The following is an 18,418-nucleotide window of genomic DNA, read 5'->3' as shown; positions in this document are numbered from 1 at the left end:
TTTACACAGAGGGTGGTGGGGGCCTGGAATGCGCTGCCAAGTAGGGTGGTGGAGGCAGGCACGCTGACATCGTTTAAGACTTACCTGGATAGTCACATGAGCAGACTGGGAATGGAGGGATACAAACGATTGGTCTAGTTGGACCAAGGAGCGGCACAGGCTTGGAGGGCCGAAGGGCCTGTTTCCTGTGCTGTACTGTTCTTTGTTCTCTTTGTTCTTTGTTCTTTGAGACGCAGTGCGTAAAAACTTCAGGAGGTTGGCGTCGTGGTCCTGCTGGTCATGGCCGCAGATAGTGACGTTGTCCAGGTACGAGAAGGTAGCCCGTAGCCCGTTTTGGTCCACCATTCGGTCCATCTCACGCTGGAAGACCGAGACCCCATTAGTGACGCCAAAAGGGACCCTTAAGAAGTGGTAGAGACGGCCATCCGCCTCAAAGGCCGTGTATTTGCGGTCCTCTGGGCGAATGGGGAGCTGGTGGTAGGCTGACTTCAAGTCGATGGTGGAGAACACCTGGTACTGCACAATCTGGTTGACCATGTCAGATATGCGCGGGAGAGGGTACGCGTCCAGCTGCGTGTACCTATTAATGGTCTGACTATAGTCTATGACCATCTGGGGCTTGTCTCCAGTCTTGACCACCATGACTTGTGCTCTCCATGGGCTTGTGCTAGGTTGAATGATCCCTTCCCTGAAGAGCCGCTGAACCTCAGATCGAATAAAGATCCGATCCTCAGCACTGTAACGCCTGCTCTTAGTTGCGATGGGCTTGCAGCCTGGCACGAGATTTTCAAATAAAGAAGGCGGGGTAATTTTGAGTGTCGAGAGACTGCACGTGGAGCGCGCTGGGCAATTTGGAGGCTGCTGTTCTCCCACTGAAAGTGGAGGGAGTGGCCCATCGTACTGCAGGGTCACACTCTTCAGGTGGACCATAAAGTCCAGCCCCAGGAGTACCGGAGCGCAAAGGTTCGGTAACATGAGGAGCCTGAAGTTCTCACAAACTGTGCCCCGCACCCTTAGAGTTACCACGCAGCTCCCAAGAACGGTAACAGATCGGGACCTCGACGGCATAGAGATTGTCTGCCTGACAGTTTGTATGCGGAGAGCGCACCGTTTCACGGTATCCGGATGAATGAAACTCTCCGTGCTCCCGCTGTCAAACAGACAATGTATCAGGCGTCCGTTTACCTCTATGTCCATCATGGATTTGTCGAGTCTGTGAGGCTTGGCCTGGTCCAGGATGATTGACGCCACTGTTGGATCCCGAGTGCAACTGCAGGCAGCTGAGATGGTCGATGATGAGGACCCCTGCTGGTCGTCTGCGGCCGGTGTTGACCAAAATGGCTGCGCCCATGGATCGCACGTGGTCGATGGCGTTGAAAGTGGCGGCACCCGCAGGTCGCACGTGTCTTGCATCGTCGTCATCAGGAATGGCGGCGCCTGTGAATTGCACGTGGATGAAGACCTCGACGAAGCTGGAGACGAGGAGACGGATCCTGGGGAGTCACACGCAGCACTGCTTGGCTTCGAAGGGGGCTTCGCTTGGCACACTTTAGCATAGTGCCCTTTCTTTCCACAAGCGGAGCAAAATACCGTCCTGGCCGGCCATCTCTGGCGAGGGTACTTTGCCAATCCACAGAAATAGCACCGTGGGCCTCCTGGAGCTGCCGCAGCCGTCAGGTCCGAGGTTGAAAGCACGATCGCGCAGTTCCTAGGAGCCGCTGGGTAGAGTTCAGTCGGTGGCTGTACTTGCCACGATGTTCCCACGTGGTCGGTGGGGTAAGTTTCAAGACTTCTGGAGGCCGTTTCCATCGCATCAGCCAATTCTATCGTCTTAGCTAGGTCCAAGTTACCTTGCTCTAGCAGCCGCAGGCGAATATAGGATGAGCCGATTCCCGCCACGAACGCATCTCGGATCAGATCGTTAGTGTCTTGAGTCGCCGACACTGGCTTGCAATTGCAGGCTCTGGCTAGCTGCTGAAGTTCGCGCAGGTACATAAGAACATAAGAACATAAGAACATAAGAAATAGGAGCAGGAGTAGGCCATCTGGCCCTTCGAGCCTGCCCCGCCATTCAACAAGATCATGGCTGATCTGAAGCGAATCAGTTCCACTTACCCGCCTGCTCCCCATATCCCCTCATTCCCTTATCGATCAGAAAACTATCTACCCGTGATTTAAACATATTCAACGAGGAAGCCTCCACCACTTCAATGGGCAGAGAATTCCAGAGATTCACCACCCTCTGAGAGAAGAAGTTCCCCCTCAACTCTGTTCTGAACCGGCCCCCCCTTATTTTGAGGCTGTGCCCTCTAGTTCTGGTTTCCCTTCTAAGTGGAAAGAATCTCTCCACCTCTACCCTATCCAGCCCCTTCATTATCTTATATGTCTCTATAAGATCACCCCTCATCCTTCTAAACTCCAACAAGTACAGACCCAATCTGTTCAATCTCTCCTCATAAGCTACACCCCTCATCTCCGGTATCAACCTGGTGAACCTTCTCTGCACTCCTTCCAAGGCCAATATATCCTTTCGCAAATAAGGGGACCAAAACTGCACACAGTACTCCAGTTGCGGCCTCACCAGTGCCTTGTACAGTTGCAGCAAGACCTCCCTGCTTTTATATTCTATCCCCCTCGCGATAAAGGCCAACATTCCATTCGCCTTCTTGATCACCTGCTGCACCTGCAGACTGAGTTTTTGCGATTCGTGCACAAGGACCCCCAGGTCCCTCTGCACAGTCGCACGATGTAATTTTTCTCCATTTAAATAATATTCCAATTTACTATTATTTCTTCCAAAGTGGATAACCTCACATTTGCTAACGTTATATTCCATCAGCCAGATCCTCGCCCACTCGCTCAGCCTATCCAAATCTCTCTGCAGACTTTCCGCGTCCTCCACGCAATTCGCTTTCCCACTCACCTTCGTGTCATCAGCAAACTTGAATACCCTAGATTCAGTCCCCTCCTCCAGATCATCTATGTAAATGGTAAACAATTGAGGCCCCAGCACCGATCCCTGCGGCACGCCACTGGTCACCAACTGCCAACCAGAAAAGCACCCATTTATTCCAACTCTCTGCTTCCTGTTAGATAGCCAATCCCCAATCCACGCCAACACCTTACCCCTAACTCCGTGTACCCCAATCTTCTGCAGCAACCTTTTGTGAGGCACCTTATCGAACGCCTTCTGGAAATCTAAAAACACCACATCCACCGGTTCCCCTCTGTCAACCGCACTAGTGACATCTTCATAAAAGTCCAGTAGATTCGTCAAACACGACTTTCCCTTCATGAATCCATGCTGCGTCTGCTTGACCGAACCATTCTTATTCAGATGCTCTGTTATTTCCTCTTTAATAATGGACTCTAGCATTTTCCCAACTACGGACGTTAAGCTAACCGGCCTGTAGTTACCCGCCTTTTGTCTACTTCCTTTTTTAAACAGCGGCGTAACAGTAGCTGTTTTCCAGTCAGCCGGCACTATCCCAGAGTCCAGCGAATTTTGATAAATTACTACTCACGCATCTGCTATTACCTCAGCCATTTCTTTCAGTACCCTGGGATGCATTCCATCCGGGCCCGGGGACTTGTCTACCTTCAGTCCTATTAGTCTACCAAGCACCACCTCCTTAGTAACAGTAATTGTATTAAGGACCTCTCCTCCCACCAACTCTCGATCTCTAATATTCGGCAAACTATTTGTGTCTTCCACCGTGAAGACCGACACAAAGAACTTATTTAAAGTCTCAGCCATTTCCTCGTTTTCCACTATTAAATCCCCCCTCTCATCTTCCAAGGGTCCAACATTCACTCTAGCCACTCTATTCCTTTTTATATACTTGTAAAAACTTTTACTGTCCTGTCGTTTCGCCGGGCTGCCGCCGTCGAGTGGCTAGTAGGTGATGAGCATGAATCTCATTTGGCGGTTTATGGTACAGCTTCTTGAGTAATTCGATGGCCTCTTTGTAGTCTTGGGAATCACGGATTGTTGCATACACAGTGTCGCTTACCCTTGCGTGGAGGACCCGCAATCTGTCGGCGTCGTTTTGGACTGCTGTTGAGGCGTCGATATAATCCTGGAAACACTTCAACCAATGGTCGAAAGTGTTCGACGCTCCAGCGGCACGCAGATCTACGGTTAGCCGATCGGGTTTCAGCATCTGCTCCATTTTTTTTTCAGAACAAAATTTGTAGCAAATAAAATTGATGCGCGATTAATCCACTCGGGAGGCTAGATTGTACCCGGGAATAAAGGCTTTTATTCGCAACAAGAATAGAGCATACTGCTTAACAATACAATCCCAGACTAAAGGGTCACTAGGAAGTGCAGTGACCTTTATACTCCTATAGGAAGGCGGAGCCAACCGGAGTGTACCACAGAACAATGCTAACAGGTGGAACACCCCAACCCTAACCCCAACAGTAACAAGAGTAACATATGTACAAGTACCCATAGTGATAACCAGCTATGGTTCAGTACCCATAGTGGTAACCATCTATGGTTCACCACACTGGGCCCTGGTTCTTGCACCACTATTAGATGGAGTTGGACTGTCTGTTGTCCATGAGTAACTGGAGTTACAGTGGTCCCAACAATATGTAAGGGCTCCCCAGTGCATGTGGGGAGCCTTGGTGTCCACGCAAGCTTAAAGGCAAGATGCCCAATCGGAGTCACCTAAAGGTTTGCTCCCAATAATAAATACAGCGACTGCTGTGTCTACCTCCATGTCTCGGGGGTGGCCATTTAACTGGAGTTTAATCTTAATACACCCACTTTGGGTGTAGTTTTGCTGCATTAATTCCTCATTATCAGGCTGGTTTATTTATAAAGCTCTGCCCTGAAGTAGTTTCACTTTTCGATCTGGGAGGTACATGTTTTGCCTGTTTTGGTAGCCTTGAATAGGGTGGGTCCTATGACATCAAGTGTAGCACGGATGTGCTTGCTCCTCACTGTACTATGGAGAGACTTCTGTCTCGTTCTGGAATCTTGTGGCCTCTGACACCAATTTCCCTTTCTTGGCAGCAAATGGGAGACACGAGTGTTATCCACTGGGGACTTGCTTCTGCAGTATGGGGGTCGCCCAAGGCTGAGGATGTTACTGTCTATGGACCCCTGAAGCTGCTGGATTCCTTTTTCTGTGTTTTTGTGGGAAAGGGCCAGTTCAGTTACTTTCTTGAGATCCAGAATTGGTTCAGTCAGTGGCTTCCTTTGGCTTGTAATGTTATTAATTTCACACACAAAATGATCCCTTACCTTTTCCAGAAATGCTGACCCGTATTCAGTGTTCAGTGTTCTGCCAATTTCCGCAGTCTCATTCAGTGACTGGTTTCCCACGGGAGTCTAGTTGCCATGTTAAACCGGTAGCGTTGCAATCTAACCAATAGTTTAGGGTCATAGCGGTCCCATACGATATCTACCAATTCATCAAAAGATTTTGAAACCGAGGCTGCTGGATAGGTTAAACTTTTTATGATGCTGAAAGTCGGGCCCCATAAGCAATCAGGAGGGTAAATGTCCCCTTCTGTCTCATTTGTCCAGAAGAAATATCTCATTCTTTCGGAGTACTGGGGCCAATTCTCCACATCATAAGTTTCCAGCTTCCCAAACAGCGGCACTTTCATTATTTCCCCGTCACTGTCTTACCAGGTTCATTGAAAGACCAGGCCATTGGAATCTTTTATTTTTCCTCACCGCCAACTTAGGAAGCCTGACCGGAAAGGAACATAATTAATTTATTACAGAATGCAAAGTAAAACTACCATCATGGTGTACACACACTTGTCCCTGCCTGGGATGACAGTTCAGCAGGCCCACTCCTGGGCCTGCCTTATAAAAGGTTCAGGTAAAAAGATCCAGCTGAGCAAGCCACTGCCTGTTACCAGGGGAACTCACACTCAATGTGCCTCACAGGGAGATCGATCAGCGATTATCCATGGACCTTGTGGGAGTTATCACATTACCCCTTCCTCTCTTTAGCTTTTTCATGCATAAACAAGTTATATTTTTCTATTAATGTTTTCATATTGCCAAAGCAAAGAACTGTAGGCGGAAGAAATCCTCAATTTTTATTCTCTCAAGGCATTTTCATATTGATTAAGTGTCATCGATCACTGGTGATTGGACTCTCTAATAGAAACAGCTCGACCTAAGAGAACAAGGGCTTACATTCCCCTGGGGGTGAGATGCAAGTTTTGCTGTGGAAAGTAAATGCCTTTTTCCCCATTGTTTTTCCCATGGGCATCATAAAAAGAAGTGGCCAGCTGACTCAAAAAGATCCAAAGACTCCCATCACTTGATCTCGTCTTCTAAAACCCACACAGTAACGGAAAAGTACCTCAAGAAAGCACACTGGAAAAATATAACTGTAACAGAATGAATCAATAGAAAACTATTAGCTGGATAGAGCAATAGCAATGGAAATGATCTTGTAGTTTGTAATTTTTATTGAGATTAATCTTTATTTGTATCTCTTTATGTTTGAGATAAACCTGCCTGCCTGGTGGGAATGAAGCAGGTTAGGGGGCAGGGTGAGAAGGGGTCACTTCATTTTCCATGATGGCCTTCCATCTTCTAGCATTGCGACTTACCTCTGATTGAACACTTGAGTGACATTCATCCCAGGCAAACAAATCTCGACTTTACATCGCTAGTTCACAGCCTGACTACATTTTAACTTGCAATTGCAGGAGACTTGCTTGGTTACAGAGTGGTCATAAAATATGTCACAAAAGATGTTGGGTGGAATTCTCCCAAAAGAAAAATCGAAGTGTCATAACGGTGAGAATAACGGTGCCTGTCTCTCAGGCATGCTCCACATTGCAATCCTCCCACACTTAGTCACTTGTTTGGAGAGTTGGGAATTTAGCGCTGGCACAGTGGGGGTGGGGCATAAACACGCCAGTAAACCAGGCTTCGAAGCACTCAGGTGCCATTTCGCAAGGTGCCTCAATCTCATAGTACAATGGGACAATGGGAGACCCTCTTTCTGACCCCAACTGACATCGGGACCCCACCTCATTGGTGGCATGTTACCCCATTCGCTCTCTAACAGGGGTCACCAGCATTGGAGCATCAGGGCCCTTCCAATGGGTCCCTTTACCTGATGCCCAACATGCCCCCCCCCCCCCCCACCATCCTGACAATCACATGATTCACCCCTGCATGACCCCCCCATCATAGCCTCCACTTAGGCCCCATCCACTTGAACTGTCCAAGCACACTGGTGGTGCCCAACTGCCACTGCTGGAATGCCTGGTGGCCACTTCTAGGGTGCCTGCTGGCCATGGCTGGAGTGCCTGATGGCCACTGCCAGGGTGTCCAGGGGACACTATCAGGTCAGCACTGTCTGAAGAGCACCCCCAACCTTCCCTTGACCACTCCAGGAATTCAATGGCCTCCAAGTCACAGCATGGCCATCGCACCAGGTCTCCGCTGGTGGAGGGCAGTAGTGATTCTCTCTGTTCTTGTCCAAACGCTGGAGAGTTGAATGGGCTATGCATATTTAAATGCTACATTAAATTTGCTAATTGGCCTCACGACCTTTCTGAGTGTGATCCGGTTTGCGCCAGTAGAAAGGGGCCAAGAGAATCGCAAACTGTTCTGCGTCAGGCACAAAACCACTTTTTAGCCTCGCAGACTATTCTCCGGGATCAGTGCAACCTGCGCCAGGCATGGCGAGGTTGGAGAATGGTCCCCATTACTTCTTTTCCCCCATTTGTGTTGTGAAGATTTCTTGTGGATCAAAAGCAGCAGGAATGGTTCTCAGGACCCCGCAAAGAATGATTGAGCTTCATCTCTGACCTGCCTTTGCCTCTCCATCACACCGCTGACGGGCCTTTGCAAATCTTCTCCAGGACACTTTGTGCCCCCAAATGGTCCCGAGTTCAAATCACCTTTTTGTTCCTTGCATTCATCCCCCTTCAAGGCCTCAATACTATGTAGTCTTCTTTCTCTTCCCGCACCTAGCTGTGCAACAAGGCTGACATTTGGTCGTTTTATAGCTAGTAATTCCTGGAGCAGGTCCCTGGTCTGTTGATAGAGGCTCATAGCTTGAAGACTGCCAATCCATATCAAGCGTGGCTGACCAGGGCTCTCTCCTGCTCTTAGTGCCTGCTGAATAGTATGTTATAGGATTTTGCAGGTTGACACTCAACTTGTTTTGCCGAGTTATGAATGCCCCTTCATTGGTCATCAAGTCCTGGGATGGGATTCGAACCCAGAGATTCTGGTACAGAAGCAGGGATGCTATCCACTGTGCCACAAGACCTCCTTACAGACTGTGAAATATTTGAGCTTTGGCAAAGCTCAGCACTAGATATTGATTATATTAGACAATATGGCAAAACCAGGAAGACCATTTAAGCCATCAGCTGATATCATCAGTTGCATTACACTGTAGCAGAACCCTCAACCTCTTCCATCCATCACCCATCTCACGAGGGCTGCCCAGTGATTGTACGAACAACTCCAAAGCGCATTTAGACTATTGAACGACTCAACTTTCCAGAAATAGAGCTTTGACTAAAGACAAGTTCAACTTGCACTGAAATTCCACCACAATTGAGCCTGAAAAGATAAATCAGTCGCTCTGCTTTGGCCATAGCCTTATCATGGCAAAGTTTATATATTTTCTATTTCTGCTAAGTTTGTTAGAACTCAGTTACTTATAAAAGTTCCAACAATCAATCGCTGGTTTGTACTGGAAAACGTGTAGAACCAATCTGATTACTGTACTGGAGTGTCAACCTACATTCTTATGCTTAAGGTCAGGCTCAAAGATAAGTCATTACCAACAGAGCCACAACTTTTTTTCTGCATAACGTTGAAGATGTTCGCCCGAACTCTGCAGCTCTGTCCACCACGGAATCGGAGCGGGCAAGGGGCAGACAATGAAAAAGTCCATTGACCTCGGGTGGGATTTTCCGGTGTCGGATCAAGTAAACCCGTAAAATCCCGCCCCTTATCTCCAACCCTGGCTCATGTAGGAACTTCACAACATTCCTATCTTAAATTATGTGCTTTTTAATTCTGTGAAATATCTTCAGGACCTCTTTCTATCTCTTCAGTGCCAAGTTTGTCTGGTCTGTTTTATACTGTGGAAATGCCGGCGTTGGACTGGGGTAAGCGCAGTAAGAAGTCTCACAACACCAGGTTAAAGTCCAACAGGTTTATTTGGTAGCAAATACCATAAGCTTTTGGAGCGCTGCCCCTTCGTCAGATGGAGTGGTTATCTGATAACCACTCCATCTGACGAAGGGGCAGCGCTCCGAAAGCTTATGGTATTTGCTACCAAATAAACCTGTTGGACTTTAACCTGGTGTTGTGAGACTTCTTACTGTTTTATACTGCCATGCTTACCACACCTGGAACTGTTAGAGGCATGTGCACTCATCCAAGAGCGTTGATCATATAAGCCTATAATCCACATTTCCAGAACCTAGCCACTGAGCAAATATATTGGAGTTTGCCATTTCGTCATTAATCAAACATTCTGAAAACTCCCCAACTGGAGGATGGAATTATTTTTTCTCACCTTAGGTCTGTATGTGGTTTGTTATCTGTTTGAGAATTAGAAGAGGATTGTGGTTTAGTTATGGTGCAGTGGTGGCACTTTTGCCTCTTGGTTAGAAACATGTGAATTCAACTCCCAGCTCCAGGGGGAATTTTCACTTTCTTTCGCAGAGTGTGATGCCGGGTCAGAAAATTGCCACTGAAGCCGTCAGCCTCAACGGTGGCTTTCTCTGCCATATCATTAAGAACTTAGAGAAAAGGATCCAAGGGGTGGCTTCTGCAGCATCACACTTCTGGAACAGGCTCTGATAGAGCTGGCAAAGCCAGCAACTTCGTTTTTTTAAGATTGGGATGTCATTTTTAAAGGCTGTCCCAGTACACAAAGTAAAAATAGAACACCCCACCAACTACCACTCCCCCCCCTCAACACGCAACCCAACCCCCACACAACATCCGTCCCATGAAACACCTCCCCAGCACTGTCCCCTAGTACTGCACAGGCACTGTCCCCTAGTACTGCACAGGCACTGTCCCCTAGTACTGCACAGGCACTGTCCCCTAGTACTGCACAGGCACTGTCCCCTAGTACTGCACAGGCAGTGCAGGGGCAGTGCCTGGACATTGCCAGGGGACAGTGCCTGGGTTGTACCAGGCAATACCCTCTCCACCCTAGGTGATGAACTCACTTGAGCTCCTCTGGCCGGTCTGGCTTTCAGCTATAAACTGTGGAAGACCATTCATAATTCACTTCAGCATGCCCTTATACCTATGTGGATGAACAATATATGAAGGGGTGTGGGGAAGGGGGTGGTTTGTCAGGCGTAGAGGCCTGGTATTAAGATTCAAATCTACAATTATGGGGTTTGTAATGTTGAGTGTCTGGAATCCCGTTACGTTACTGGCCGGGGGACAATTGTATCCTGCCTTTACGTTGGTGTGAAATGAAATTTGGCCTTCTGGCGGGATTTTCTGCATTGGTCACCAATCACGCCTGATAAGAACCGAAGCAGAATATCCCAGCCCAGAGCTGTGAGCATAACAGCTAGATTGACATTCGACGCAGCGTTCCACTTTGGGCGCTGCCTTCTTTCCGATCAGACATTACACTGACATACCACGTCTCCTCTCAGGTGGTATAAAAGATAAAGTGCAGAGAAATTCTCCCCATGTCCTAGCCAACGTTCATTCCTCAACCAATACGAACCGAAACAGATTATTTGGTCATTTATCACGGTTTTGTGGGAAATGGCTGTCCCTGAATTGGCTGTTGCCATTTTCTTGATGACCTCTTCCAGAGCTTATCATGACTGTTGACATTTTCAACTGTGTCACCTTCACAAGATGTTGGGAGCGACTCTCTGACTTTGCCATGCCTGGCACAGATCACGCCGATCCCCGAGAACAGCATGCGGGCCTAAAATTCGGTCTGCACCCAATGCCAAATAGTTTGTGATCAGCTCAGCTCTTTTCCAATGGCGTGAACCAGAACATGACGAAAATGGCAATAGAAAATGGCAAGGTTGATTGGCACGAGATTGACTGGATTCAAATCTCATTGGTGAGCTTGGTACACGATCCCCTCCCAGAATGCTTCCACATCTCCAGCTGGAAGTCACACTGGCGTGAATCCCAACTGGTCTCCACTCGCAGAGACCTGACACAATGGCCATGCCGGGGGGGCTCAGAAGCCATGGAAGCCCTTGGGCGGCCGGAGGCATGGGTGGGTGGTGCCCATCAGACAGTGTCCACCTGGCAGGGCTCACTTGATATACTGGCAGTGCCCACCAGGAATACCAGCAGGGCCACCAGGCATACAGGCAGTGTCCGTTGGGCAGCGCCAAGGGGGTGAGGCCTAGGTGGGGGCTGAAACAGGAGGGGGCTATGCAATGGGGCTATGATGGGGGATTGTGCAGGTGGGCCATGTAGGGGTGGACCATGTTGGCTTCCTAGTGGGGGGACATGTCGGGGGTCATGATAGGGGAGCATGTTGGTTTTCATAACGGGGACCCATTGAGAGGGCCCTGGTGCCCGGATGCCAGTGACTTGTCCCGAGGAGGAGATGGGGGAATCATGCTGTCGATCGGGAGGGGGGAAAATGCCTCAATGTCTGTAGGGGAGGGAGAGGATCTCCCAGTGCACTGTGAGATCAGGGTGCCCTTGCAAAATGGCATCCGAGCACTCTGAAGCTGGGCTCACAGGCATGTTTAGCACCCCCCCCCCGCCAACCCCCCTCCCGCCACCCCCCACTCCCCCCCCCCCCCCCCCCCCCGCCACCCCCCACTCCCCCCCCCCTGCCCCCCACACCCACCCCCCACCTCTCCAGCACCGGTGCACACCACACCACTCTCCGAAAAAGTGACTAAATGTGGGACGATTGTGGTGCGGCACATGCCTGAGTGATTGGTGCGGATCGCTCCTGCGTTCTCACTATTAGGATACTTAAGTCATTTTCTGGGAGAATTCCACCCGATATCTGAAATATTCTTTAACATTGGCAAGTGTTTAGGCCTGCCTACATGTCAGGGATGCCTACAACTTTAAGTGTATAATTGACCATGGAAGATGCGATACACATGTGAACCCATTGTTCATCATGAATAAAGGGCACAGACTCTTCCTGATTGATGCTCTGTGGGAGCTGTAGCTGAATTTTTCAGCACTTCACGCCGGTGGGATCTTCCGGTCTCGCCGATGTGAATGGAGATTTCAATGGCTTGCTGGATCCACTGTGGGGGATAGAATTTTCTGGTCCTGAATTTCCACCCAAAGTCAACAGACCTTTCGTTGAACCGCCGCCAGCTTTTCTGCCCGGCCTGTGACAATTCCTACAGTAAGCGGGACTGGAAAACTTCAGCCAATCAGCAATTTTTTAACAGACCAGTTGTGCTGTGGTTAGGTTGTAGCACAACTAGCAATTCAATCACTCAGCACCCATCGCCTTGAAAAAGCATGTCCGGTTCCAAGAAGAGAATTAACGGTGTCTGAATCACGGTCAGAAAATGCCACTCTGAAATTGTAAGTAACTTTCAAACACAACTGAAGCAAGATTTACACACAGTGGATCAACTCAGTACAAATGCCTTTTCAAGGAATCAGCCGCTCAAGGGAAAATATCACCTAGAAGTGTTATCATAATTGTTTGTCTGCCCAGGAAAGTACATGTTGCGATGAAAGGCTGGAACTTGAAAGTCTGACCATGCTGAATGTAATTGGTCTTTTAGTAAGAAAACACTTGGAGCACTGAGCCTAGTAGTCATCAATATTCTCCAAAACATGAAGCTAGAGATTCCAACAGGAAAAGCCACCATCCAATATTTATCACTGAGGAAATATTACCAGTTTTAAGTCAACTAAAACTATCCACTATCTCGAATCCAAACAACCAATTTTAGTACATAAAGCAGGATCAATCAATTTCTGTATTTGCCCAGTTTTATACTCTCTTTGCAGCTCAGATGGCTGCATACCCAGATGTACATTCTTTTGCTGTATCTGGCACATAGAACATAGAAAAGCTACAGCACAAACAGGCCCTTCGGCCCACAAGTTGCACCGAACAATTTCCTTACCTTCTAGGCTCATCTATAACCCTCTATCTTACTAACCTCCATGAACCTATCCAAAAGTCTCTTAAAAGACTCAATCCAATCCGCTTCCACCACCACTATCGGCAGCCGATTCCACGCACCCACCACCCTCTGAGTGAAAAACTTACCCCTAACATCTCTTCTTTACCTACTCCCCAGCACCCTAAACCTGTGGCCTCTCGTGACAACCATTTCAGCCCTGGGTAAAAGCCTCTGAGAATCCACTCTATCAATACCTCTCAACATCTTATACACCTCTATCAGGTCACCTCCCATCCTTCGCCTCTCCAAGGAGAATAAACCTAGCTCTCTCAGCCTATCCTCATAAGGCATACCACTTAATCCTGGCAACATCCTCGTAAATCTCATAGAACATAGAAAAGCTACAGCACAAACATAAGGAAGAATAATCAGTTCTGGCAGTCCAACACACTTGGCTATGTTCAAGAATATTGCAGATAGTGTACAGTGAAGGCAACATGTTTGAAATTGGGTAGAGTTAACATACATTTATGACAAGAAATCATGTTTGACAAACCTGCTGGAGATTTTTCAGGATGTAACTAGCAGAATAAATAAGGGAGAGCCAGTGGATGTGGTGTATTTGGATTTTCAAAAGGATTTTGTTAAGGTGCCACACAAGAGGTGAGTGTGCAAAATTAGAACAAATGCGATGGGAGGTAATACACTGGCATGGATTGAAAATTGGTTAATTTACAAGGATCAGTGCTTGGGTTTCAGCTTCCTATAATCAATATCAATGATTTGGATGTATGGAACAAATGCAATATTTCCAGGTTTGCTGATGATTCAAAGCTAGGTGTGAATGTGAGTTGTGAGGAGAATGCAAAGAAGTTTCAAGGAGATTTAGACAGACTACGTGAATGGAGAAGAACATGGTTGATGGATTATAATGTGAAAAAACGTGGGCCTGAATTTCACAAGCATGTGATTGGTGGGCCTGGAATTGGTTGCGTAGTTCACTTTTGTCCACAAAAGAATGTGATTTCACACTGCAGCTAATTAAAGACTAGCCAATGTGAAATGCAGCTGGACATTGAGGCAGTGCTGCCGGCAGGGGCAGGTGGGTAGTGGGCACCGCGTTGAATGATGACCCAGGTGGGTGTATAAAATGAGCATAACCAGCTTCCAGCAGGCTGCCTTGGAGTTGGGGTGGAGCCTGATGGAACTCTCCACGAAAGAGTGGAAAATTTGACACAAGTGATGGCACCCTGTGGGCATGGCAGGTAGCATGCCAATGCTGATGGAGCTGTGCCCCACAAATCTCAGATGACTGCCTACGCACTTCAGTGGAGGTAGTGAGTGCCTGGCATGGAATGCTCATGTTATGGGATGACAAGAGTAGTCATCCTACCAGACAAAGAAGGCCTGGATGGAGGCTGCCTAGGCAAGTGGCATGGTGTGCCATGGAAACAGTTCCATGATCTTCTGTGCTCTGTAAAGGTGAGTACCAACCAGGCAAAAAACTGAGTACGGATGTCTCGAAGGGTGATTGTAAGTCACGGTGCTCAGTGATGTGAAATGCACCATGCCAAATAGCACATATCCATGTGCCAGCAAAGGCTGGAAGTTGTTGCCGCTGTGTATAGAAGGGTGCTCAGGCACCTCAAGCTGGCTCTCTGGGGGGCGATGGGGTGGGTTGCAAGGCTGGAATGGTGTTGCAGATGGAGGATGGACGAATGAATGCATTTATTTATGTTCAGTAGAAGAGAAGCCATGATGTGCTGGAGTGCACATGAACATTTGGTGAGGTGCCCAATATGCTGATCCTGACCAGGTTTGAAATGAATGCCTTGGACATGGAACATGAGCAAGGAGAAAGATCCACAGAGATTGGCACGGTAGGAGCCTCAGAGGATGTCAAATTGTAGTGGGCAGATGGGAGACTGGGGATGTGTGCAAGAGGGGTAGAGTCATGTCATCTCCAATGAATAATTCAAATCCTTAAAACCCATTGCGTGGCCATTCAGAGTGTCTCAGTGAGGCATGTGACCATTTTTTACCACAGTGTCACTGTGTTGCCATAATTACAATCTTGAGGGGCCAATTAGCCTCTTCCTATTTCTATTTTCAATGTTCCGATATCAATCACTGTTTGGCCTAGACAAGGTGTTGGTGGATTGCCTTTTTGAAAAGCTGAAGTCCGTTTGGTGAATGTGCTCTCACTCCGAGGTTTTAAGAGTTTTTACCCAGTAGTAATGAAGGAATGACAATATAGGCTCAAGCTGAAATACTATGGGAGGATTTCAGCTGCCGCTTGCCGCAAGTAAAACTGGCGGCTCGGGCATAAAATTCTGCAGGAATGAGAATCTCGCTGGCGAGATCCCATTCTCAGATTTTACCCACCCCTCGTAGGTGGTGCAATGCAGTTCCTGCCCTTTCTCGGCACTGAGTGCCAGAAAATATGGAGAGAAAACTCATCTGTACACGCCTGTTTTCTCACTGAAAATGACTGACAAATTGTGGGAAGATTTTGTCCATTGTAACTGCATGGAGCCCTTGGAGCTGAAGGCGTCACCATGAACATGCTGTCCTGGTCCTGCTTGGCGATGGAGATTTTGGGAAGGATTTTACAGCCTTGCTTGTCCCAAAACTGTAAAATCCCACCCGAGGTCAACGGACCTTTCCATGTTCCGCACCCCTCACCCGCTCCAATTTCAGTGGTGGGCGGTAAAATGCTGGTCCATGGGTTTGTACGGTGAAGCTTTGGTGATTTACTGCAGTGCTTCCTGTCGGTAATGCCCACAGTACACTAGTCATGGAGATTTTAGCATATACAAAACTTTTAATATATTGAAAAACACAGGTGGTTGGCCACAGAGCAAGGGAAAAGTTCCAGCTTTAGTTGTCCAATTCTGACATTTTATAGATATGAGAGGAGAGTGAGCAATCATAGTAAAGGTGAGGTGAAGTGGTATGATGCAGCATAATTCTGTGTCTCATAGGACATGTTGCATCATATTCTTCAGTGAAGTAGAAGGTTGCTTAAGGAAGAGACAGAAATGTGCTTATTCAACAAGAACAAACAGAACAGCAAGATTATATTGAGAAATGTTACATTTCTCACACCCTAGAAACTCGAAAACAGAGGATGCCGCCTTATATATTTTCTAATTACCTGTGTTGAGGAATTGGAATAAATTCTTTTCATTTTTGATGGTAATAATAATCTGAAATCTGTTGAATGTAATTTGAATTGCTGAAATTTATTGACTCTCTGCACACGATCAAAAAGTTATAATAAGAAAATTTAAAACTGTATTTGCAAGAGGTGGAATACTCGATATTTATTTTTCAGATAATAAGCCACAGTTTACCTCAGAGAATGGGAATTGAATCATGTTGAGTCATTGTCAAGATATTCTGAGTATAATAGAAAAAGCTGAAAGCACACTTCAAGCATCAAGTGCTCCAAAGGCAAAGGAGCAAAGATAGCAATTGTACTCACTGATGCTAAATTACAGGATGTCTCTATAAAAGGAAAGGAATGTGACCCAGGCCAGAGGTGGGTCAGTTGTATGATGAATATCATGAGGATCACAAAATAAGATTTTCTCAACTGAGATTATGCAGATAAAGCTCTGGGACGGTAATCACAAACAAACACTTTAAGTCGGTTTGCTTCTCAATTTGAGTCAGAAGATACTGCACTATAAGAACTAACCCCTTCCTTGCTTAAACTCAAGCATGCCTGTCCAAATGCATTCTTTACAATCAGCATGTAAGCAGTTAAATATATACACTTAATTAGCATACTCATCCTCATAAATTTTAAAAATAAAGGTTCTATAATCAACCATGGAGTGGGAAAAAGGAGGCAGTTCTTGCACCATTTCTCATCTGGTTATAACAATACAGAGAAACTTCCAACTGGGGAACAATCAAGATCTGGAACTGACTGTTTTAAGCTAAATGGCAAAAGACCTGTGACATGAGGAAAAACTTGCTTTCAGACAGCAAGTGATTGGGATCTGAAATGCACTCGAGAGTTTGGTGGAGGCAGATTCATTTATAAAAAGATAGCACAAAAAGATCAGAATAAGGGAAACAAATTGCAGGTTTCAGGGTGAGGGAGGACAGTGGAGTGGGGCTAGATAAATTGCTCTTACTAAAAGCCAGCAGAGACACAGCAAGCAAAATGGTCTCCTTCTGTCCTGCAACCATTCTATAATTCTATGATAGTGAAACACAGGAGTCAATTTATGTATGGCAAAGTTCCACAAACAGCAATGAGATAATGACCAGATCATCTGTTTTTAGTGATACTGGCTGAAGGATAAATATTGACCTGGATTTAGAGGAGAAAAATATTGATTGAAGGATAAATATCAACCTGGCTAGAGGGGGGAATGCCTGGACCTTCTTCACATCGTTCCATGGGACCTTTTATGCCCACCTGAGAAAAAAAGATATGTCTATTTCATCCCAAGTCCAGCAGAATCAGTGGACTCAGTACTGGAGCGTCATTCTAGCTTGAATGTTGAAGTCTCTCGTAAATTCTTACATTACAACAGTGACCACAATTCACAACACTTCCTTTGGATATAAAATCCCGGGAACTCTCAGGGATTCATTTGACCTCATCTGCACTCTCCGGAGTGCCTCCTGCAGGGGTTTGCAGCCGCCGTCAGAGCCATAGCTTGGTCTGCAATGTTGTCTGACTGACTCTCATTCATTGCACGGGGTGTATGGGACCTAATAAATCTCGCTGTTTTTTCCTGTAGCCACCAGCAATTGGTCCAGGTGTGCCCTACCTTTCGATATTAAAACACACAGGCTTCTTGGCCTCCTTTACATTTCCACACCACCCTTACTGTCCTTAGGAGGGCCCCCAGAATTACCTTCTCTTCCATGGGTGCTCAGTTTCCTATCAATCACCCCACCTCAATCTTTTCCAGTCGGTTGGGGTTGACTCAGGAGGCGTCTGTTCTGGAACAAGGATCTGTGATCAGCTCATAATTGTCAGTCAGGCTGTGACCCTCTGCTCCTCTAAGTTAACACCTCAAGCAGAATTATTTCATGGAGGTTCTCGTAAGTGGCTTCTGTTTTGTTTTAATTGCCTGCACCCACAGGTTAAAAACAAGTTGCTTAAACCGTACAGATTTCAGGTACGTCTAGTCACGCTGTTTCCTGAGGTAATGTAATTTCTGATGGTACCACTCCGACACTAACTGTTATGCACTTAATAAAGGTAAAGTCACCACAGTCCCAGATGACCATTGATGCGCTATCAATAAGGCGAAAGACTACCGGTGTGCCAATACAAGTGTAGGCTTTTATTCACAACAGAATCAGG

The sequence above is a fragment of the Mustelus asterias genome, chromosome 10 (genome assembly GCF_964213995.1).
Source record: "Mustelus asterias chromosome 10, sMusAst1.hap1.1, whole genome shotgun sequence".
Lineage (NCBI taxonomy): Eukaryota > Metazoa > Chordata > Chondrichthyes > Carcharhiniformes > Triakidae > Mustelus > Mustelus asterias.
Note: the sequence above shows the minus strand (reverse complement) of the source record.